Source organism: Mus musculus, chromosome 12 (assembly GCF_000001635.26).
Source record: "Mus musculus strain C57BL/6J chromosome 12, GRCm38.p6 C57BL/6J".
In the NCBI taxonomy this organism is placed as follows: Eukaryota; Metazoa; Chordata; class Mammalia; order Rodentia; family Muridae; genus Mus; species Mus musculus.
This window is the reverse complement of record NC_000078.6, coordinates 26,556,711-26,581,777: the sequence shown is the minus strand read 5'-3', so window position 1 is coordinate 26,581,777 and position 25,067 is coordinate 26,556,711. Positions and strand designations below refer to the sequence as shown.

At 40.9% G+C, this 25,067-nt stretch overlaps 1 long non-coding RNA gene across 2 annotated transcripts in view; it reads left to right on the top strand.

Annotated features, from left to right (window-relative positions):
* The window catches only part of 1700020D12Rik, a 40,793-nt gene extending 31,121 nt beyond the window's left edge, over positions 1-9,672 (top strand). For both annotated transcript variants that reach the window (XR_381365.4, XR_381366.3), the window contains exon 3: positions 9,308-9,672. This is a non-coding gene — a long non-coding RNA (RIKEN cDNA 1700020D12 gene). The remainder of the gene's footprint in view (positions 1-9,307) is intronic.
* Positions 9,673-25,067: the final 15,395 nt, after the last annotated feature.

Below are 25,067 nucleotides of genomic sequence, written 5' to 3'. Positions count from 1 at the left end.
GATAGATCCGTCTCTGCCAGGTGTAGCTGGAAACAAAAGTGTTCACTCACAGTAGTAGAATAAACAGTGAATGTTGATGAATGACAGAGATGGCCATGTTTAACCGCACCAATAATCCCTGGATCAATCTACACAGGTCCAAACCAGTGCTCCCTTAGATGTACTATAACATGCTTCATCTTGCAAGAGGAAAATAGACTTCATTAAAATAATATGTGCAATTGCTCTTTTAAAAATGAAAATCCAGGCCAAGAGTGGGACCAGTACCTTACTTGCTGGGTGTACTAGCTGTTACTCGTCATGCAAAGTGACAGAAACTGATGTCCCAGACACTGGAAAATTGAAAGTAACAGACCTTGAGTATGGCCAGGTCCCAGAGTTAATATACAAAAAGCTCAAACAGGGAGATTCAGAGAACAATACAAAACCTCTGGGAAGAAAAGTCTCATATTTCAAATAAATGTTGAAAAATGTTCCAAAGAAAATCAGCAGTAGATCTGGTTCTCTGAAGAAAAAAAAACAAAAAACTGGCGAATTTGTAAAAAGATCAAGTGATATCATCTAGCCAAGGATAAAGAATAAAGTGGGGGCTTAACAAAAATGTGAAGCATCATTAAGCACACCACTAGACACAAAGTCTAGTGATTACATAAATTAGAAACTAGAGATGAAACAGCAGAAAAAATAACTGAACACAAACCAGAATATTTTAAAAACTAAAAAGATTTACAAGAATTATTGAAAGCCAAAAACAAATAAACAAAAAATATTAAAAAAACAAAACAAACAAACAAAAAAACCAACAAAAGTGAACTTCCAAGGTAAAGTAGACTTTTGCTTAGAGTTAAACGCCAATAAGATTGACAGCTGACTTCTCATCTGGAATGATCAAGGTGAAAAGAAAGTAGAAACACAAAATCAAAAGACTAAAATAACAATTGCATTAAGGTTAACAAGAACCCTGTGTCCAGCAAAACCACCTTTCAAATATGAATATAAAATAAATCCAGTCCTGATATGGTGGCTTTAATGTAAAACATCCCTCAGGCTCAGGCATTGAACACTTGGTTCGAAGGTGGTAGTGCTGTTCAGTGGGGGTGGGGGGAGGAGGGCTTAAGACGTTGGAGGAAATCACCAGTGAGGGCAGGCTTTGGGATTCTATAGTCAGATGCTATTTCCAGTTTACTCTGCTTCATGCTTTAGTTTGCAGATGTGAGCTCTCAGCTTCCTGCTCCTGCAGCCACACCTGCCAGACTCTGTACCACCATTCCACAACTGTGAACTCTAACCCTCTGAAACTGTAAGCTCAAGCAAACCATCCCTTCTCTAAGTGGCTTTGGTCATGGTGTCGCATTGCAGCAACAGAAAGTAAATAATACACCAGGTAATAGAATTTTGTTTTGCAGAGGTATGGACTGTACTCAGCTGACAATTGAAATTATTAAGATCAACTGGAAAAATTCAAAAATGACAAATCAGAGGCTTTGGTGGCAACAGTAACAAATATGTACTAATTGTCCTTTCTTTCTTCATGCAATTTTAAACAAAATTTTAATAATTCATGATTTGACCTTTAATAACTACAGGTATCACACATATAACAATAATATTGGAAAGAGTGAAACAGTATGGAGATGGGTGGGTATGATTCTTCTGTATAGTATGGAAATAGCATTTACATAAACCTGAAGGTGTTTATGATAAACTAAGATGTCTATAAAAATGTTCACTAATCCAAAAGGAAAAATAGTGGAGAATAGAAGGACAAAAAAAAAAAAGTATGAGACAGATAGAGAACAAAAGAACCCAGCAGACAGAAGCCACTTTCATCAAGCAAGAACTATGAATGGATAAAATAACTCCGGTCAAAGGGAAGCCCCAGAGTAAGGGAATGTCCGAATGTTGGGGGAGCATCATCATAGAAGCAGGGGAGGGCAGATGGAATAGGGGGTTACTGGAAGGGAGATCTGGAAATGGGATAACATTTGAAACATAAATTTAAAAAATCCACTTAAAAAAAAAAAGCAGGCTAAGCAAGCCATTAGAAGCAAGCTGCAAGCCAGTAAACAGCACTGCATAGCCTCTGCTTCAGTTCCTACATCCAGTTCCAACCCTGCTTGAGTTCTTGTCCTGACTTCCTCCTGTGTTAGACTATCATCTGGAAGTGTAAGCCAAATAAAAACTTTCCTCCCCCTATCCCTCAAAAACCTCACCTTTGAAGCATCATGAAACAGTTCTTAGCAAACCATGGTGTTTATGAGCTTGAGTCAAGTCTTAAAAGTAATGAAGCAAACTAAATGAAGATAAACAAATAAACAAAACAACAACAACAAAAACAACAACATTGCCACAGCTTAAGATGTATATTATGGGATGATTAAAAGCTTAAGAAGTAAAATACGGCAATAATTAATTGATTCACCAAAATCAAGGCACCAAAAGTAATGACGCCAATGTTGAGAGTGTTGAAGAGTTGAATAAGTGGCTCAAGGGTCAGGCTGGAACCTCAGTTTCACAGACCCAGAAATGGACAGATGTACTAGGCAGACCAGACAGGGGATATGAATTTCTAACAATTCCCTAAACAAACTAAGTCTAACAAACATGTACAAAGTGCTGTAACAGACACCATTCAAACACAGATTCTTTCCAATACACAGAAAACCTGTCCAATACAGGCAATAAGAGAAATAAATTTTGTGTATATATATATATATATATATATATATATATATATATATATATATATATATATTCAGATCTGTTCTCTAACCACACAAGGTATGAGCACAGAACCCAGAACAAAAAAGAAATTTAGAAATCTCACAAATATATGCAAATTTAAAAAAAAACAAAAAATATCATCCTAAATAATCAATGTATCAGGAGATGAATCACAAAGAAATTTGGAAGTATTTTGGGATGAGTACAAGAGATAATGTAAGAAATCATATCTCTCAGGATATAGGAAAACTATTGTTTAGCAGAAAATGTATGTTCTCTGTAATAAGAAAGACCTCAAGTCATTAAGATTACCTTCTAGCTTTAGCTCCCTCAGGAAGTCCTGCCAAAGATTTGAGAAAAATAATAGCAAAATAAATCACAAAATGCAGAAAGAAAGAAAATAGGAAAGATTAAATATAAATCTATGTAATGCACATGGGGGAAATTGGTGAATAATAATAATAATAATAATAATAATAATAGTAAACAATAGAAGAGACAAAAGAAATGGGGAGGTGACAGTCCATGAGCATACACAGTGTGATAAATATAGTGGACAATTAAATATAGTAAACTTTAGAATCACTGAGATAGGCAAAGGGGAGATGGCTCTGCTGGCGAAGTTCTTGCCATGCAACCAAAGGGATTTGGCATCAATGCCCAGGATCAATTTCCCTACTCTGTAAAAGGCCATGTAGTCTGCATCTGAGTGAGGATCTCTAGTCAGGTGGTCTGTGTCTGTGGAGGCAGAGAAAGAAGATCCCTAGACTCACTAGCAAGCCATTCTAGAGAATTCTGTGAGGTGCAAGTTCAGTGAGAGACCTTGCCTCAAAAAATAAAATGAAAAGTAATTAAAGAAGGTCCATTTTCAACGTTTACACATACATACATGTATACATGTGAACATATACACATATGTACACACACACTTCTAAGATGGTAAATTATAAAGTATCTTACCATGAAAGTCTTTTGTCTGAGGTAAGGGATAGATATATTACTTGGCTTCATTATTCTACGTTATATTCATCAATCATAATATCACTTTATATCTAATAAAACACAGATAATTATAAATTATCAATTTATAATAAGAACCATTTTTTAAAATGGCCAGCAGGATTAGCACATATTTGTGAGACATGCCAAAGAACAAAGACAGAAAACTTAAATTACTAAAACCAGACATGAAAAAGGGAGATATTCGGAGATAAAAGGGAATGAAGATGGAATATGGTGAGCACGCCACGAAAATAAATTAAGATAAAGTAGATCAAATGGACAAATTCCTAGAAAGACGCAAACTACCAAAACTGGCTCAAAAAGAAATAGGCCATCTGGAAAACCCTATAATAAGTGATCAGACTGAGTTAGCAATCCAAAAACTACCCACAAAGCAAGCTCAGGCCCAGATGGTACACTGCTAAATCCTAACACCGGCTCCTTGCAGACTCTCCTAAAAAGCAGCCAACAGAAGAACATTTCCCAACTCTGTCTATGAGAGGAGAATGTTCCTGGGAGCAAAACTAGAAAAAACACATCAGAAGCAAAGAAAGCTCCGTGGTATTATTTCTTATGAATATGGATGGAAAACGGCCTCAAAACTTAGTAACAAATGAAATGCAGCAATATGTGGGGGGAAACAACCTCATGACAAGGAAGTGACGCTTCTACAGTAGCCCGTGATCAATTAGTACAATATCCGTGTGTCATGTGTAATGGTCAGTTAAGACTTTCATCTTGACACAACCTAGATTTATCAGAGAAGTTCAGCCCAGCTGAGGGATGAGCTAGAGCAGGCTGCTCTGTAGTAGTGACCTGCATCATTTCAAGGCTGGGTCCTGAACTGTGTAAGTGTGAGGAGCGTTAAATGAGCATATGCTGAAAGCCAGAAATCACATGCCATCTCCTTTAACTTTTTATGAATGGGATGCACTAAGTCCCTGCCTGGACCTTCCCCAGAGGACGGATGGCCTGTTACCTGGAACCATAGTCAAATAAACCTGTTCTTTCCCTACGCTGTTTTAACTCAGGCTGTTTTGATCATAGTGACAGAAAGGATGCTAAGACACCACCACATCAGCAAAGTGTCAGATAAGGGTCACATGGTTCCTACAGTTAACACAGTAGGGAAAAAAAAAACTGACAAAATGCAGTTCTCTATGATGGCAAAACAAGAATACTCATAAAACTCGAGCTGAAAGGAAGCTTTCTAAATCAGATGGCAGATCCAAAAAACTGAGACTCATATCAATCTCAATGCTGCAAAACTGGATGTTGTTGATGTTGTTGTTTTTTTGTTGTTGTTTAAACCAAAAAGAAGGAACAAGAGAAAAACAGCAGCCCTAACTGTTTTCTGCAGACATACAAGCCTATCTGGATTCTTGAGTCAGAGAAGAAATAAAAGTAACCAATATTAAAGGGAACAGATTCAATATCTGCATAGAAAGCTATATCTGTTCCCAAAAAATGGCATGATCATATAAAAACACTAATGAACAAATAAAACAAATTATATGGTGGTGATAAACCAATGAAGTTTAAAGATGTAACTAAGACAATAATTCCACTTATGAAATCATCAAAAAGAATAAAATACTTTGAAATACAACTTTAAAGCAAGAAAAATGTAAACACTAAAGTATTGATGAATAAATTAAGTCTCTAAATCCATGACTACTTTTGTGTTAATTGCTCAAATAATCTAATATCATTAAGACAAAGACATCCCAAAAAGTGCTAGATTCATCACATGGTCTAGTGTATATCTCTAGATAGTTTCTGTGTAAAAATTTATTGTAATATTCTTCATTCAGATGGAAGGGAAAGAGAGACACAGAAATACCGACATAAACACACACAGAGAGAAGCACAAACACACACAAACATACACAGATACACAGACACACAAATACACCATACACACACACACACACACACACACACACACAATCACAGTATCCTGAATAGGAAGAAAATAGAAGACTAATTTTATTATTTCAAAGTAACAGTAATGAGGACAATATAACGGTCATGATGTAAGAATGAATATATACATTGCCACAACAGAAAGGTGGGTCCAAAAAGTAAGCCACACACATGGCCAACTCATTTCTGCCAGGCACAATAAGATCCCCCAGTTGAGAAAGATAAATCCTTTCGACAAATAAGAGAAAGATATTAGGCCATGCATCACTCCTCATATGACGAAGAGGCTCAAAATGGATCACAGCAACACAAAATAAAATTATGGAAGCATTAGAAGAAAATGGGGTGGAGGGCATTCTACGGCTTTGCATTAGGTGACATATTCTTAAATATGACAGCAAACCATGGTCAAAATCAGAAACATTAATAAACTAGACACCATCAAAACTTGCAGGTCAAAGCCCACCCACATCAGGAAAGGTAAAATGACAACCCTCATAATGGGAATGAATATTTGCCAATGTTATATTAATAAAGAAATTAGAATAAGAGAAACTGATATTACAGCTAACAAAGAGACAACACAAAAAGTCAACAGAGAATTCCAATAGCTGACTCCCTGAGGGAAATACACATATGTCTCATGACATTGGAGAAAACACTCGATGCTGTTCACCATAAAGAAAATGCAAATTTAATTCCCCAGTGATAAGCTTCTCCAAGGATGACTAGACTAAACAAGGGACAATGGGGACCAAAGTTCTCAGATGTTGCTGGAGGAACTAAAGACAGTGAGATTGGTGTAGAAACACCTTGGCCCCTAATACAAATCACTGAATGATCCATAAATTAAAGCCTGGGTTGCATCCAAAGACTGTTAAAACAAGTATCCCCTTGACAACCCATTCAAATGTCCGTAGTAGCATTACTGGGATCAGTCAAAATGTGTAAATAATTCACACACTCATCAAATTACATGGATGGACAAAACAGGATGTCCACACAAAGTAAAGACACCCAGTACTAAAATGAACAAAAATCCAAGAGACTCTACAGTAGTAGTAATGTTTAGAAATGTTGCACACACCAGTCATAGACTCTGTTTGTAAGAAACCACCAGCACACACAAATCTATGGAGACCGAAATTAGATTAATGGTGAGGTCCACTAGGACTGACAGTGGTAGATAATTTGTGGGCTATTGTTGGACATATGGATTTCTCTTTGAAGTGACAGGATGTTTCCAAACTGGTTGAGATGATGCATGCAAGAATAGCCTGGGAAGCACAGTGCGTATCACACTGTCTCTAGTATTTGGTTTGTTGTTGTTTGTTTGCTTTTTTTCAGGAAGGTCTCACTGTGTAGCCCTAGATGCCATGGCATTCTTTTTGTACACCAGGGTGGGCATGAATTCACCTACAGCATCCTGCTTCTGCCACCTGAGTGCTAGGATTAAAGGCATGTGCCACCATACCGGGCACTGGATAGCCCACTTACATGAACTGATCATGTAGTGGCTAGAGTGTATCGATTTTGAAGATTGATTTAAAAGTTATTTGCAGCTCAGATCCCACTGCCTACCCACTAATTAGCAAATGAGATGGGTATTTTGCCAAAGGCTTATCATATGATGGCCAGAGGTGGTTAAGTCTCCTGAGATCCTGTCCTCCTTCAAAGATTATCAGCCATATTGGCCTGTGAATGTGGAGAGAGGAAACCACTACTGACCCTCAATGTTCCTCGTATGTTCCTAGGTATGAAATAAATTGAGTTGAATTTTATGTTAACACATGGGGGAAAGGAAGACATGTCCAAAACATGGTATGTTTTAATAGTGTTAATGACAATTTTTGTATAATTTGGGGAAGACATGAGTGTAGAAAAGATGAGAAAATTAAATAAAAGCAATGATTGTCCTGCACACACTACAATTAAGAATGGATTGATGCTATTGGATGGATCACAGGGCCCCCAATGGAGGAGCTAGAGAAAATACCCAAGGAGCTAAAGGGATCTGCAATCCTATAGGTGGAACAACATTATGAACTAACCAGTACTCCAGAGCTCTTGACTCTAGCTGCATATGTATCAAAAGATGACCTAGTCGGCCATCACTGGAAAGAGAGGCTTGCAAACTTTATATGTCCCAGTACAGGGGAACACTAGGGCCAAAAAGTGGGAGTGGGTGGGTAGGGGGGTGGGGGGAAGGGTATGGGGGACCTTTGGGATAGCATTGGAAATGTAAATGAGGAAAATACCTAATTAAAAAAAAGAATGGATTAATGGAGTACATGTAGTCAAAGTTTAAGTCTAAGGGTTTGTTGTGAGTTTCAGACCAGCTTGAGCTAACCACGAGACTCTATCTCCAAACAATCATAGAGAAGAAGGGAGAGAAGACGGGAAGAGGAGAGAGAAGAGAGGAGAAAAAGAAGAGAGGATAAAGAGAAGAGGAGACTGACAGAGAGAGAAGAAAAGATGGAGAGAGAGAAAGAGGGGGAGGGAGAGAGAGAGAGAGAGATGAAAAATGCATCTAAGAGCTCCATTGAAATAAACTATATATAGCATTTAAAACAGATGGTAAATTAATTAAAGGACAAACCCCAGAAAACCCAGAAATACCTTCAGGCTGGGTTTCAGCAAGAGATGCCTCAGTGGTCTAATCCGTAATTTATTCTCATTGCAAGAATGAACATGAGAATTGCCAAGAGAAACATCTCAAGTATGCATGGAGCACTGTGGAGGCCCTGCTGCTCCAACACTGGTCAGGAGACGCCACACATTTCATGGGGGAGAACTAAATACTGGCTTTCCCGTCCACAAAGTTATTTCCTGCACTCGATAAGTGGCAAGATTTCTGGTGGAAGGAAATGTCAGATAATTTTATACACTTCACCTGGAGACTTCTCTTTTCTGCTCATGAACACAAGCCTCGTGAACTAAACTCTTTTCTCTCATGCACAAAACTCTTGTACCATTTACAAGCAAGGAGAGGGCCACCCAGACAGCTCAGGGGATAAAGGTGCTTGCTGTTAAACATGATGACCTGAGTTTGACCTCCAGTGCCAACATCACGGAAAGCCCTGACTCCCACAGATTTTCCTTTGACATCTAAACTAGAGCCATGGTACATAGATGCATACTCCCTCACATACATACAAACACTAAACCATAATTTGAAAGGTTTAAAAAGTAAAACTATCAAGACAGAACTTTGACTAAGGCTGGAGATTTTAGAGACTTTTGACTCTTGGGTGAACATGGTCACATTTGTCATGCTGAAACCTAGTCCGACAGAGAGTTCATGGACAGACAGACATGCCAACTCCACATCCACACCCATTCCATATGCCGCATGCTTCTGTGATAAGGGTGAACAATGGGACAGGGTTAGGGCAAAGGAACTGGGTCAGTGATTAAGAGCCTGTACTGCTATCCATAGGATCTGAGTTCAAACCCCAGTACCCACATCAGACTCTCATAACTGGAACTCCATCTCCAGGGGATCTGAAACCCCAGCTGTGGATGCTGCAAGTGCTTGTGGTCATAAGCGTACTTACGTATAATTAAAATTGGCACAGGAAACAAGCAGTTGTATTGTTCCTACTATGTTATGACACATGGGTTGTGATAGGCTCTAAACTTTTTTTTTTTGTAGGAACGAGGCAACGGTGTCTGTGGCAAAATTTAGATCATTGTATTAACACCCAGATCAGAGCTGCATGGCAAGAACCATTTTCTCCTTCCTGAGATAATACCACTAAAGCACTGGGCATCCCACTGGACTCCATCGTGCAGCCAAGCACAAACTCAAAGCCTGCGTGTGTAGCCCTTCCTGTGAGGACCATCTACGAGTAGCCTGGCACAGTTTCCTCAGAGACTCAGCTCAGGGTTTCTTTTATTTTGTTTGTTTGGTTTTTTTGGGGGGGTGGTGGGATTTTTCCCCCGCCTTTGTCATCACTGAGGTGTTCACACTTGGAGCTGAATTTCTGAATTAAATTGGATAGTGTCCTTCTACAGGAAGCAGGGAAAGATCTCTGCTAATTAGGTAATAAGTGAACCATTTATTCTGGGAGCTGAGAGAAAAGTTATCTGATTTTCTACCTCATATCAACGGAATGAAATATATAGAAACAAGGTAAGCACCCCTCATAGCTAATGTCCTTCTGATGCTCCTGACTCAAAGAACCCACTGCTCCCACCAGAGGCCTCTCTGGGCCCTGTGTGTCTGCGTTCCTGTTTTAATTCGGACTGTTCTGTCAAAGCCGCCTGAGCTGCATTCCCAGGACTGGGAGTGCCAGAGTGTCTCTTCCTCTAGAAGACTCCATGCTCCACTTACCCCAGCCCCTCCACAGAAACTGTGCCACACCCAGGATGCAGAGTCAACAGCACAAACTGGAAGAGGCCAAGTGAGGCTGTGAAAACAGCTTTGCTAAAGGGAAGACCAAAGGAAAGCGCTTCTCTCCACTCTCCTTCTTACGTGGACCGATCTTCGAAATTCCTCCCCCAGTATTTCAGAGTATTAACATATGTTCTTGAAGTTTAAAGTACATTCTTTGAAAATGTAGCCCAAGGAATTGCACACTGAACCTCAGAAGTGCATTTTTTAAGTTCATTTCTTCTTGAGCATGCAATTTCTCCCTCAAGGGACAAAGATAAAAGATATTGAAGGTAAATTTACAGCAAGGCCCTAAAGAACACAGTTGGAGTCAATTATTAGTTTTCATAAAGAGTTTACATTCATAGTTGAGGTCAGTATAGAGTGGAAAATAGCAAATTCTAAGTTTAATAAGCCTTGAGGAATCCAGAAGTACCATCAGGATTTAAAATTTGATTTGCATGTTATAATTTTAAGTATATACATCTTTTCCACAAAGGATTTGTGTGACACTATTCCCAAGGAGATGGAAACTAATGGCCACTCACCCTAGACAGGGAATCAATAACAGACCACCAACTTTGAGTTGAGTGGTTTAAGGGTAACTAAAAGTACTATGAGTGAAGGGTCACTTTCAGTATCAGGCATTACTCAAGAAAGCAGCATCCCCAAATGTGCATCCCAAGTTGGACAACAGGCCATGAAAGTCAGACCCCCTAGACATCACTGTAGAACTAGGAGGCAACTCAACAGGTCAGAGTGTCTCTTGGAGGTAGCCCAGCTGATCTCTGGCTCCTCCCAGAAGCCTAGTTAGTATGACCCCATCTCTCAGCAATCATCACAGCTTATATAAGCTTGGAGAGGGACGAGTGTATTGAGTTGGTGAGTTTCAGGGACTTCCTGAATCTGTAGTGGTATTTACTTCCTCAATTCCAATGAGTTTCCCTCCATGATAGAATGCTTCGCCTCTGAGAAAATTGCTAAATAACAAGAAGTTAAGAGGATTTGAAACATTTCACTGAACCATTGCTGCCACAGCAGAGTCAAGGAGAATTTAAACAACCCTCACCCTGCATAATACAAACTCTCAACCAGCAGAAGATCTTGACAGAGGAAGATTAATTCACATGATGTGCTGTGCCTGCACAGAGCATTTACCACACACCAGGGGCTGTAGGTGTGGAAGAATGGCTTAACTTCATCCCTGACATCAAGTTACATATAAATTTGTGGGTAGGTGCACTATGCATAAAATAGGACATGATAGATGAGCTGAAAGGTAATCGATGTTTGTTGGAGACATGAGCGTAGAGAAATTCCCTTGGTGAGGTAAGGGAACTGATGGGAATAATCACCAAGAACAAGAATGAGGCCCTGGGATAACATTCTTTCAGCCAGTGCCAGTACACTTTGTGGAGACAGGAGGAAGTGAAAGAGTTACAGAAGGAGAGCTACTGTGCATGCCTGGAGAAATTCAACCATCTGCATGGTGGTAAATGTTAATCCTTAAGGTGCAAGATCTGGACCTTGACTGCCTGTAGAAACAAGCTTGTAGATGGGCAGTGTGTGTGTGTGTACCCACTTACACGCACATTTGCACTGAAAATCTTGACAAAAGAGTAGCCCCCATGTCCAAATCTACCTGTCTCATTTAAAAGGAATTAAATGTCTTCTCCAGCCACTTCCCATATTTAATAATTAACAAGACAAAACTTAAACACAGGAAGTCTGGTCCTGAGAAGTGCTTTCCTAATGTCAGTTCTGAAGAGGGAGGGGGAGGGAGAGGGAGAGGGGGAGGGGGAGAGAGGGAGAGAAGGGGAGAGAGAGAGAGAGAGAGAGAGAGAGAGAGAGAGAGAGAGAGAGAGAGAGAGAGGAGAAGGAGTTCTGCTATAAGTATGTCAGTGGGGTGGTGAGGCCACAGGGCTAGGGGTGAGGTTGTGTTTAGCTCTCCAGATAGAGCATGCCTCAGAGGGTTCCATTTCTTTGAACTCACCCTTCAGAATTACTTGAAGTTTGCTGCTGCAGATAGACTAGGAAGTTACCTACATAGATTGTCTCCCTCCCTCTGCAAGTTAATGTGGTATCTTGAACTCTGCAGTTTGTCACTTCTGATGACCCAGAGGTTTCTGCTTTTCTCACTGTGGTAGCCAATTCCTTAGTCCTCCCCTCATGTCTCACCTAGTCCTCCCCTCATGTTTCACCTAGTCCTCCCCTCATGTCTAACCTAGTCTTCCCCTCATGTCTCACCAAATAGATGCTTTGTTTTTCTTTTTGCAAATAGAAGAAAAATTAATGCCTATATATCAGTCTGTCTCTAATCTCTGGCCATTAATGACTTCCATTTAATTTATAAAGAGAAAACAGGTTGACATTTAATTTACATGCCATTTTTTCCTAAAATACAACAAAAGAACTTCAAACTAATTTTTTCCATTTAAAATTTAAAGAATTCTCGAGTCCTGTAAAACTCAAGGACAAGTGGCACATACAAGCTCATAAATGTTCCCTGCCTTGGTTTCGATTCCTTAAGATGAGGTTGTAAGATGACATGGTTCGGGTAGCATATTGCCCTAGATGTATGGGAATCACTCAGTGACATTCATCTCTATATCCTGCTCCTTGGACCCGCCCTTGAAAGGACTAATAATCCTATGAAGGGTGTTGACAGTTTAATTTAAAGCACTTTAACATTTTCTTTACAGAACAGTTTTTGTAGCTCAAAGTATTCACAGCTGCTAATACAGATGCCTATTTTTTTTATTCACTGAAGAGTAGGCATAGTATCTTCTAGCATTATGAAAGCTAACCAGTAAGAATGAAGCTTCTTAGTGAGTACTAGCTTGATTGCATCTATGGCTCAGTGGTTAAGAGCACTGACTGCTCTTCCAGAGGTCCTGAGTTCAATTCTCAGCGACCACATGGTGGCTCAACAACCATCTATAATGAGTTCTGATGCCCTCCTCTGGATGCAAAGGCAACACTCATATAACTAAATAAATAAATCTTAAAAATCAAAAAAAACTTCTTATCACTTAAGTAAGTGGGTCATACTGTCAAGTTCTGGTGGGCATCCAAGAACATTGACAGTAGCCTTTAATATCTGGGATCACTGACCAACAACTCCAAAAGTGTTAATCCACACTTGTCACTGAGCTCTCTGTTAACCTGTGGGGTGTGTGTGTGTGTGTGTGTGTGTGCGTTTATGTATACACAGTCAGTATGCACAGGGCCAAAGATGAGACTATTGAGGCTTTCATATGAACAGAGTAAGCAATTTCTGGAATCTCAGGCTCCCCATCATGCAAATGAGACTGGAACTCATCTACCAGTTACATTCACTGGAACATCTACCACTTACAATATAAGCCAATCTAATAAGTCCTGTTTATAACAATATACTCAGCCATTGCTAAACCATCTATCATTTATCATATAAGCCAATCTAATAAGTCCTGTTTTATTATAAACAGGACTAATTAGACATATAGGACACACATTCTACTGCCTCCATCCCTCTAGAGTGCCTTGCCTTATATGTGGAAGTGTCCGGGTGAAAACTGGCACACATAAGGAGGGACTCTCAGATAACAGGTTGATTCAGCTCTTGAGTTCACCACTTGAAACTGAGGGTAAGCTCTGGTCTTCAAGACCCTCAAATGAAACAGAAGAGACTTCCCTAAGACCACCAGAACCACCCTCTGTTTTTGCAGTTTTCAGTAAGAGGTAATCTGGCTTTCCCCTTTCTGGGTTGAACCTCAGATAAGAAGTATCTGAATTACTAAAATGATACCAAAAGACGGACTGGAGACCTATGTGTGCACCTATGATGCAATAGAACTTCAGTTCTGACTTGACCACATCCCCCTGTCCTCATGTGCCTCTCCAGCTCGCACTGCCTGTAGTTAACCAATCCAGATTTCAATTCTGAGTGCTCAATTCAAAGCACACGTTCTTCATAAGTTTCCTCACCGCCATTTATTGCTATCACAGTACTTAGCACAGGGCGCTCCGGTCAGCTTGCCTGGCTGCAATAATAAACTGAAAGGATAGGGACACTTTACATGTTTAGCATGTTTGCTGTATGACTCATCTTTGTGCTTCCATGCAGTTTGGGCCCAAGGCCTCTCAGATCTAGCAGGTGATAAATAAATGCCTGTGGACCTTGAACCATCTAGAAACAGAAGCAGAGTGTGGAGCAAGGTCCATGCATGAACTCTACCATCCTCCCACCAGTTTGGGCTGTCTGGCTTGTGCTGTTCTCAACCTCTGGAAGGGGAGTAATAGAGTCTGTGTCTAAGGAAGATGGAGAGATAAACATGCTTGCTTAGACCAGTAGAAAGCTGAGCATGCTAAAGAACAGTGGTACTATTTTTTTTTAATTAAACCAAAGGTTTGGCCTATATGAATGAGAGCTGTTCCCTAGTCCTGTTTTGTTTGTTTGTTTGGATTGCTTTGGGGAGGAAGAGTAAGCAGAGGTTGGTTTCATTTGAGACAAGGCTAGCCCACACATAGGCACTAAATATTCCATGCTGGGCCAGAGCTCAATCCCCTCCTGCCTCAGTGTCCCAAATTACTAGGATTACAGGTATGTGCCAATACATGTGGCTCAATGGCTCATTGTATTTTTACTTTCAGTTGCCTGTGTGGTAGAGCATGCATTCAGAAGCTCACAGCCCCCACACTCATCAACCTTGGTTTAAGCTTCTTTCTAATGTTGGACAGGTATGAGTGCCAGGAGACTAACTGCTAGCTAAAGACCATTTACCTTGACATCTTCCATTATCAATGTTCTCAGATGGAGATGATCATTTTGCAGTAGCTCTTTAGTGTGCAGACTAAATGCCCTTATTGCAGTTGTGCTTCACAACTCAATGCCCGTCTGACTGGTGACTGGTGACAACTCTGTGCTGACCATCATCTTCCTGACAATGATGAAGGACAGGAGCAGCACACTCCTAAAACTCTTGAGAGATCAGAGGTCCTGACCCTTTACCTAAGAGCTCTTGGTCTCCTGATGCTTTGCTTGGAAAGATGAGTCTCGGTGCTGACAACAGGCTAGGTGGATGTGAGCCTTCGCAGGTGACTGGGAGAGGCAGAGTCTGTGCAATCACTACATGTCTTGGTACTTGTCACTTTTGGTGGGGAGGGTCAGGGTGCAGATGGACCAAGGCCCTTGCACATCTGTGGCAAGTACTCTATCTGTGAGCTACATTCCAATCTTGTTTAATGTCTCCATTGCTCCTGGAAGTTCACATGAACTACACACTTCATTCAGTGCAATAGGAACCAAGGGAGCTTAGCTGTGGAGCCTAGATCCCCATGACTCTAGAGAACCTGAATCCATCATGGAATTAGAAAACCTAAGTCCATCAATTCAATGCATGACCTGAGCGAAGGTGTTCGCCATCGCTAGGCTTCAGACATCTCCTTAGTTGGAACTTTTAGCCTTGCTTCCACAGATCCCTGATGGCACAAAATAGCAAGTCATGCCAGCACTCCATGCTGCCGGCATCCGCACGGACCTCGTGGCACATTTTCCAAGCCTTTGCTAACATTCCTGATGGTTTCCTTACATTCATGCTATGCTTATATAGTCATCCTGGGTACAGATATGGGAGCATTATATTAAAATTAGCCATTTAAGAAAAATCACTGTAAAATTTATCTATAAGATGTCAAAGGTAAGTCTTTCATTTGGAAAACTACTTGTATGGCCTTCTGTTAATGTAGAGATTGTAAGTAACCAAGCCATATATAGAAAGAAATGAGGAAAAACCACTGACTTCTAGAAACTGGGGAGTATAATAAACACCTTCTTCCAGGCCTCTGGAGACATCAATCCTGCCTCACCTTGGTTTTTTGGATATTTGGTGTTCTGGGGGGAAGGGGTTGTTTTGTTTTGTTTTGTTTTGTTTTGTTTTGTTTTGTTTTGTTTTGTTTTGTTTGATTTTAGTCTTCTGGAAACAATCACATTTATTTTTTAAGTCATCAGAAGCTGCGTAATAACATATTACTGAAGAGACTACATTTTAACCTTAAAATTCTTCCCTTGGTAGATCTGAGAAAAGACATAGGAAGAACTGAAGCTGGAGGACAAACACACCAGAGCAGAAAAAAGAAGTGAGAAAACTTAGAAAGCTGCTCTCTAAAGGAATGCTCAGCCTCCAGTGAATCTCGAGGAAAGGGTGTGGTCAACAGAGTTTAATGGTTCTCTGTTGTTTTAGCAGCTTTACGCCAACTACACAGGAGTGCTGTCTTAGCTGTGCAAGTTAAGTGATTAGACAGTGAGTGGAGTGGACTAAAGTGTCAGTTTCCACTCACAGCAAAATTCCACTGGTTATCACAAATCTTATCAGTTCTTACCAGAATGAAGTCCCCAGGAGTAGGAGATGTCTATAGTGACACTTCATGTGTCATAACTCAATATTTACTAGCATATAATCCTATCCAGGGTCCCTCATGTCCAGTAACCTAGGAGGTACATTGCATGGCACACTGGTGGCTCTCTTGCCAGGCAGATAATATAAGATACTGTCATGAAAACTAATGTCAGCTTGAGCCTTTGTGAGTAAGTTTGCTTGATTGTATCTACAATAGATACCCTGGTTGCTAAGAAAAATACAGTGTTTGTCAGGTAACTAAAGGTCTGATAAGTAGAAAGTTAGGTGTATACAGCCATGCATGTCCCATGCCAGCTGCAGCAAGTGATGATCCAGGGAAGGGAAAAAATGTCAAGTTTGTTCTCAGAGACTCTTTTGTTTAAAGTGCAAGCTTCTTTACAGCCACTATGATTACCATACCTATGTCCATCCTTCACCACCCTAAGTATTCCAAATTGAAGAAAGCAAAGCTCTTACTATTCTGCCTGTTAGTATATTTCTGGGTTAATATGAATTGTTATCAGTCCCACTAAGTTTGAATCCATTGTTACGTCCAGATAATAACAAATAAATGAGGTTGCTATGGAAATTTAATCTGAATCTCAACCCAGACTGTACACCCCAGATCCAGGTCTCATTTTTACATTTCTTGTTGATGTTGAAATTCTCTTCACCCAGTATCTGAAGACTCCACCACTCAAGTCTTTGAGGTAGAGGTTGTTCAGTAGTGGCCTGAGGTGGCAATTGGAAACCCAATATAATTTTTTTTTACTGTGAATTTTTATAGTAGAAAGTTCTTTATATCAAAGGCCTTTTGGTGATGGCCATCTTTTAATATTTATATATTTTGAGGGTATGCACATAGATTATTTTCAGGCATATGTCTCTTGACAAATCTGTAATACATAATTCTGAACTGTTCTAAATGAGCCCATTTCACTAGCTAATTCAAAGTGCATTCAGTACATACATTATACTTCTGGATTTGAGAACTCAGTCACTGAATTTAACACATATGTTTTTTAAATTCACCTCTCAGATATTAGTACTTCAGTTGCCTAGAACAGTGGTTTTCTTTGGGGGGGCTCAAACAACCTTTTTACAGAGGTCACCTAAGACCATCAGAAAACATTTATATTATGATTCATAATAGTAGCAAAATTATAGTTATCATGTAGCAAAGAAGATAAGTTTATGGTTGGGGGTCATCACAACACGAGGAACTGTATCAAAGGGTTGCAGCAGTAGGAAGGTTGAGAACCATTTCCTAGAAGGCAAAATGCCCAGAAGGTATGTATGGCCCAAATGACTCAAACTGGGACATGCATAGAAATAGGAAGATGACCATGGAGGTTATCTAGGAATCCCAGGGCTCATTAGCTATTCTGACATGTAATTACAGCAGAGTTTTTTTTCCAGCTTTTAAAAAAAAAATTCAACCTTCATTACACTCAAGGAATATTGGTTTACATATAAAAGCAAAACTTTGAGCAGGATTTTGAGAAAATTTCTATAGCCTCCATCCATAGGGTCCTGACAGGAGACACAGGAACCATGACTGCCAGTTGGTCCTGACATCCCTTCATCTCTGCGTTTCACCTCTTCTTACAACTTCATCTCAGAAATTGTTTCATCTTAAATAATCTAATATCCATTCCCAAGGTATAAAATGACCTTCAGTGCTACTAATGGGCTTTCAAGTATGCTGTTTAAAAGAACACATTTAAAATAAAAATCATTAGGCTCAAAAAGCCTTCTGTTTATTAAAGACCAAAGCCAAGCTCAGAAACAGAACCAGTGAAAACATTCCTGGGCATTACAAACACACCGTTCAGGATATAGACTTAAGATAAGTGATAATATCCATATTCAATACAACAACAAGGCCAGACATGGCTGTTCCTTGTGCTGTAGGTGAGAAGGTCCAAATTCAGGAATGTTCTAAGGATGTTGTACTTCACAGAGCCTGGGTTGAACAGTCTCTTGGTTGTGTTAACCCATTCACTGGATGTCACTATGAGCTGATCTCTGCTAGAACCCTGACCTCTTGGTCATAGTGACACAGGCTATGGTGGTTTGCATGAGAATGTCTCCCAAAGGTGTGGGACACTTGGTTCTAGTTGGTGGTGCTATTTTGCAGAAGCTTGGGGAGTTTGACTTTGTTAAAGGAAGTATGTGTCTGAAGGCTAGCTTTGAGAGTCTACAGCCTTGCCCCATTTCCAGTTCACTGTCTCTGCTTCATGTTTGTGGTTTACAATGTGACCTCTCAGCCTCTGGCTTCAGAAATGCCTGAAGCGTGCTACCATGTCTCCACTTTGCCATGATGTTCTCTTATCCGTAAGCCTAAATAAAGCCTTTCTAAATTTACTTTCAGTCGTGGTGCTAGACCAGAGCAATAGAAAAGAATCTCATGCCCGAGTAGACAAATGTGTCAGTCACTTGCCATACCATGAAACAAACGCTACAAAAGCAGGCCAGCGATATTTGGGGGAAAGACTATGGAAACCCAGCTTAGCAAGCAGAACAGACTGTTTTCGAACCATGCTTGTCTGAGACTTTTGGCAACTGGGTTGTCTGAGCTCAAACCCAGAGATGCATCCAGTTGGTATGGCATCTTTTTAAAGATCTGTATATGAGACTGTGGTATGTGCATATGCCACAGTTCACAAGTGGAGATCAGGTCTCTGCCCTTGCTTCCCTCGTTGGAAATGTGGTCTCTTATTTTCTGCTGCATATGACAAACACCTGTCCAGGAACTTTTGGGGACTCTTTCTGTGCTTCATACCTTGCCACAGGAGTTCTGGGACATCAGACACACAGACACCATGTTCGTCTTCTACCTGGTTTCTGAGGAATCAAATGTGGGTCCTCTCTCTCTCTCTCTCTCTCTCTCTCTCTCTCTCTCTCTCTTTCTCTCTCTCTCCAGTCTGAAGTTGGTGTCTAATATGTATTCATCACTGTTGCTTATGAGCCAAAGATGATCCTAAAGATAATACATATGTAGATAGAGTATCAGGGTCAAATCCATGATAAGCATTTTATCATCGGAAGGAAAAACTGTTTTAATTTACTTTCTTCTATCTTTGCTACATGATTTTTGATATAGAGATTATCTCTGAAGCATGCTTTCCTTTTTGCCTGTTAGTTTAATGAGAGAATTGTAGTCATATGAAATGCTTTTTTAATGTTACCATTTATTAAATAATTTCTACAGCACCTCTGTCAAAACACATGAGGCACTGAACCACTAAGCCAATGATTCCTAAAAACTAGATCTCTTCTCCCTTTTCTAAACAAGGAGAGCTGAAGTTTCTGTATGTCATAAATGTCATTTTCAATAAATGTTTCAAATGACTGTACCAGAGTGAAGCATTTCTCCTACTGGTTGCATGTGTCACACAATTAAGTTTGTTTTCAGTGCTACACATGACTGTGAGCTTCAGGTAGTCAAGCCATTGTGATCAATTCAGCTCCTGTCATGTATCCGGATCCCTCAGCCCACTGACTGAAGTTGCAAAGAGTATCAAGGGTTTTCATCACAAGGCTTTCAGAAGCACTGGACTGGGTGCATGGAGAAGTAGATGTACCAGTTGTATATCATGAATAAAAAGTTCTAGCTCTACAATATTTTCCATTCGACACTTCAATACTAAAACTGTCTTATAGTTCAGGCATTATCCCATGTTGCATTCTTCTCCAATATCCTGTCCCTCTTGACTCCTCTTCTTCCTAATAGGGGGACTTTAAGGTTCTGCTAGAAAGCCAATGAGTTTTCCATTGTAGAAAATAAATAATATTCTATTAACAACTATGTGCATATGGCATTGTCTAAATTGATACTTACATATCTTATATGTAAGATAGGGCCTGAAATCAGCTTCCACGGTCAAAAGAACTGGTCTCCCTGAAGTTCTGAATGTTGAGCAGCGGCAAGCCTGGGGTAGATGCCTATGCTACAACCCTCAGTGACTTGGCACTTGGCTGTGCTTCTATAGAGCTGACTAAGGAAAATGAAGTCATAAGGGTAGGCCCTTATGATATGACTACTGCCAGAAGAATAATATCAGGAAAGACACGCAGACAGAAAGCCACATGACAGCACAGTTAATAATGGTGGGTTTTCACAGGTCAGGAACAAAGAGATTCCCAAAGACTTTACCTCTATAGCCCCAAAAGCTTTTATCTTTGGTAGTGTTTTACTAGGGCAACCCAAACAGACAAATCCAGCTTATTCCTTGTTTTGACCTACCCCATTTTCACCAGCAGTGTAATGAGAGGGGGGGTGCAGGGAGTGGGGGAGAGTGGTCAGTCCATCAGCACTTTTAAAGAAAAAGGCTTGAATAACCAGCCTTCCCAAAGGACAGTTCCAGTCACCAGAGTAGTTGGGAGCAGCCAATGCCCAGCCATAGTATAGCTCTACAGGTCCTCCGGTGGCCTCCTGAAGCACCACACAGGATCCCTCCAGAGAAGCTCAACATTGGATACACATTCCACACCAGACATCACCAGGGAGGCCAGAAGGCACTTGATCCATGACACAGGCTGACCGACAGCTAGAAGGAGCCTCTCTACCTGCCTTCCTTTTTACTAATCCTGTAATTTGCCACTTACTTGCTAGCAGCCTTCCTACCAGCCTCCCAGACCTTCCTCTGAGGGTGACCTGCATGAGTTCACCGGACAAAGAAGTTAAGAACATGCACTGTAGCTGAGTGACAGGCTTGGGGAAGTGCCAGATGGCCCTTCAGGCTACTTCATCTTTTATTTTTGATTGCTCCATACTTAGCTCTCTTGGGATGTCATGGCAGCCCAGAGCTGGAGCAGATGAGTGCCCTCAATTCTATGCTGCCCCATCCACCACAAGGTGGCTGGGGTGTGTTTTCTACACAGGAGTTCTCTTGTAGTGCATATTCCTCAGACCTCTTCAGATTCAGCTATCTACAGGAAGAATCTGCGTTCACCTTTAAAATTTCATGTCATTACTTTAAAAACATAGCTTCTAGTATACATACTTCTAGTGTAAGTATGTGCTTGTATTTGTGTGTGTATGTGTGTGCATTTGTGTATACTTGTACATGAGTGTGTACCTGTGTTTCTGTGTGTGTACTGTATGTGTAAGTGTGACTCTGCTTGTGTGTAAATGTGTGTCCATGTGTGTATGTGTGGGGATACGTGTATGAGCTTTGTGTGTGTGCACCTGTGGTTTTGTGTGTGTACTTTGTGTGCATGTGTGTCTGTGCTTGTGTGCATATGTATGTCCATGTGTGTGGTGATAAATGTATGTGTTGTGTGTGTGTATCCATATATGTGTACATGTCTGTGTGGATGTTTATATCTATTTGTGTGCCTGTGTGTGCATGTGATGTCTCCGGAATCCAGTGTAAAAACCAAGGACCACAGCAAGAAATAAAGCCAGAGGCAGAGTCTTGAATTGAGGGCACTAGAGGGCATCATAAGATTTTAAGCCCTGTGGGAATTTTAGAAATTTTAGAAACTGAGCCAAGATGGTTTTAAAGAAGAAAATGGGACAGATGGTAGTTTAGTGGCTACTCAGAGAGAGCAGACTCTTAGATTATTCCCACATGTCCTGCAGGGGGACATCTCATCTACCACACCCACGTGAAGCTGCTGAGAGTTAGACCCACACACTTGTGAATGCTCCTCTGTAGATTGGACCTGGAATTGCCTTGACACTCGAATGCTCTATGGAACTTCTGTCCTTTACAGCCAGAGAAAGCAGGACTGCCTTCCTTTGCTAGCAGTTAAATTCTGTTCCTCTTACCTAAGCAGCATGATTCAATCCAGCGGAAGTTGGTTACCTCTTAGACACAGCCAAATATTCTGCAAGGATAACTGAGATGTATGGAATGGGAGACTATAGCAGATTGCTTTGTAAAATGGACATAAATGATTTCTGTTTCAAGGAGATCTTGAGCCCCACTCTTTGTAAGTGGAACACTCTGCGTTATACTAACTCTTTGGTGTGTGATCTGAATCTATCCAGGATTACAACAGCCAATCATTCTGGGGGTGGGTGGGTGGGGTGCTGAATGTAGGAGAAATGCATTATTCAGTGAGTGTCTAAGAAGAAAGTATACCGTGTGGCACAAAGAGGGGCATTGGTTAAATCTTTGGAGAGCTATTTAATCACTTCTAGTCCTCAAGCACTGTACTGTCCCCTGTCAGGCACCCAGTGAGGACCAGAAACTGAAGGGGACTCATGGGTGGGCAGAGGACATGCCCTGCTTAAGTGATCAAAGTGCAATGGTGCTCACACAGACAGCATTGGCTGTGGGACAAATGGTTCTGCTCTTTGGTAAATCCAGTCCATTCTGTGTCACAGGTAGAGTTCTTCGGACTTTTTAGGAAATCCACAATTAATAATCATCCTTTCATATTTATCAGTGTTGGTATTTGGGTTGTATTTAATCATTTACATTTACATCATTTCAAAATGTTTGGTGTGTACAGGAATGGGGGGTATAAGCTATTTCTGACATCTTGACCTTCTTACTAATTTGGAGGGGGTTTTAATGTATTGATAGGACTGTCCCTTTAGAGGTGATACATTAACACAAAGGAGGACATTAATGAGTCACTGGGAAGTAATGGGGCCACTCCCAGAAGTTAATTTTCTACCTCAATTTGAAATAAATAAGGCAGACTTGTGCAGGTGCTGTGGGGAAAGTGCCCTGTGATGGCTTCCAGAGACAAGATAGGCCAGCCAGCTGGCACCCTCCCTTCAGGGTGCTCCACAACTGTCTAGGTCCAAAGAGTTTGAAAATCAGTCAAAATGGAATCCAAATGGGTATATTTTCTTAGGTTCTTAGGTATAGATATAGATGATATAGATATAGATATATGTGTGTACACATACATATATACATATACATACATACATACATACATACATACATACATACATACATACATACATACATACATATGTATTGTGATTATATTCGGTCTCCCTCTTCTGTCTGGTACACCCTTTTCTTCCATCTCAACTTCCTATTCTTCCCACCTAGTCCCCCAGTGACTACAGGACTAGTGAAAATGATGCCCTTCCTCTAGCAACCATAAACAGTCAGTCATCATTTTCTTGGGATAGGTGAAATGGTGCCTCATGGACACTTCTATCCATAGTACAAAGTTGAAGGCCCCAATATGGTGAAGGCATTCATGACTTATGGTTGTACTTACCAGCTTACATCCCTGATTGTGTTAACAGGATGCTACGTTATCTGAGTGTAACACTACAGTGGACTCTTGTTATCTGTATGCAAGGATGGGGACAGATAAGCAAGCTATTTGTACTATCTTATAGAATCGTGAGCTATAAACCCTCTCTTCCCTCACAATCCATTCATTTATGTTCCTATGCCCAGAAGCAGATGAGCCCATTCACTCTGTGTGGATGTTTCTCTGGCCAGTTCAAAGCCAAGGGCTCCTATAAAGGAATGCGTCAAGTTCAGAAAAGCATTTCTGCAACTGTGCACCTTTGCTTTTCACATACAGGAAACCTTCAGACTTCTATGGAAAAGCCAGCAACAACTCCAAAGTAAGCTTTAAAGCTAGAAAACAAATGCCCATTCACTTGCTACTTTCAGGACCTAATAATGAGGCAGTAGAGGTGGGAAAGGGGGGAAGAAAGAGAAAGAGAGGGTGCTATTTCTCACGGAGGTGGCCAGCTGGGAAGCTGATGGGAATCTCAAAGGGGAGAACACTAGGTAATTAAATCTTGGCTGTAGGGCTGTGACAGCAGCAGTCAGCAGACACAGAAAGAAAATGACTTGGGGCCAGATGCTCACAGGGAATAATAACTGATAAGGAATCGCTGTCCGGCCAGAAAACTCACTCAAACTCTCCACAGGGACATCTTGCCTTGGGGATGGTGCTGGGAAACCCTTGACCTGCCTCACCCAACCACGGAGTCCTCCTCACACTCCCCCAGACAGCTCCCTCTGCACAGCCTTACTTAGCATTGTGCTTTCTGCTCTTTCCTCAATTCCAGGCTTTGGGAAATTTCCCAGCTTGGTTTTTGCCTGGGTTTAGACTTGTATACAACCCTTTCTGCCTTCCTTGAGAGTGTCACCATAGGTGGAACCCTGTGGTGATTGGGAAGTATACTTCAAGGAATCCTGGAAGAAATCCAGAAACAAAGCAGGAGAGGGGAGAAGGGAGGAAAAGGTGGGGAGAGGAAAGAGGGAGGGAAATCCTCCAGGTCTTAGTGGGAAACAGTACAGAGGAGTGAGCCTGTTTTTTTTTGAGTCACTTACAACAGAATTCAGAAAGAGAAAGCCATCAGAGGTTTGCTCACACTGTGCCAGGAACTAAGCTAGGGCTCTGTGTGGGGAGGGGGCTCCCAGCCAGCTGTCTCTCCCCATATAATCCGCTGTCTACCCTTCAGATAAGGAAAACAGGTTTAGGAAGATGAAGGCACTTGCCTGTGGACTTAGCTAGGCATGACTGAGCTGAGGTTTGAGCTCTGGGTGTTTCTGTCTGTGCATCCAAAGATGCTTCTAAAAGACTTAAGAGCTGCTTTTTGCAGACATGGTTTAAGCTGTGGACAGTTTTCTGTGTTTAGACATCTCTCCCCAAACATGAAAATCCTAGTAGGAGAAGCACTGCACTCCCCCACCCGTGAGGATTTCACAAGCACC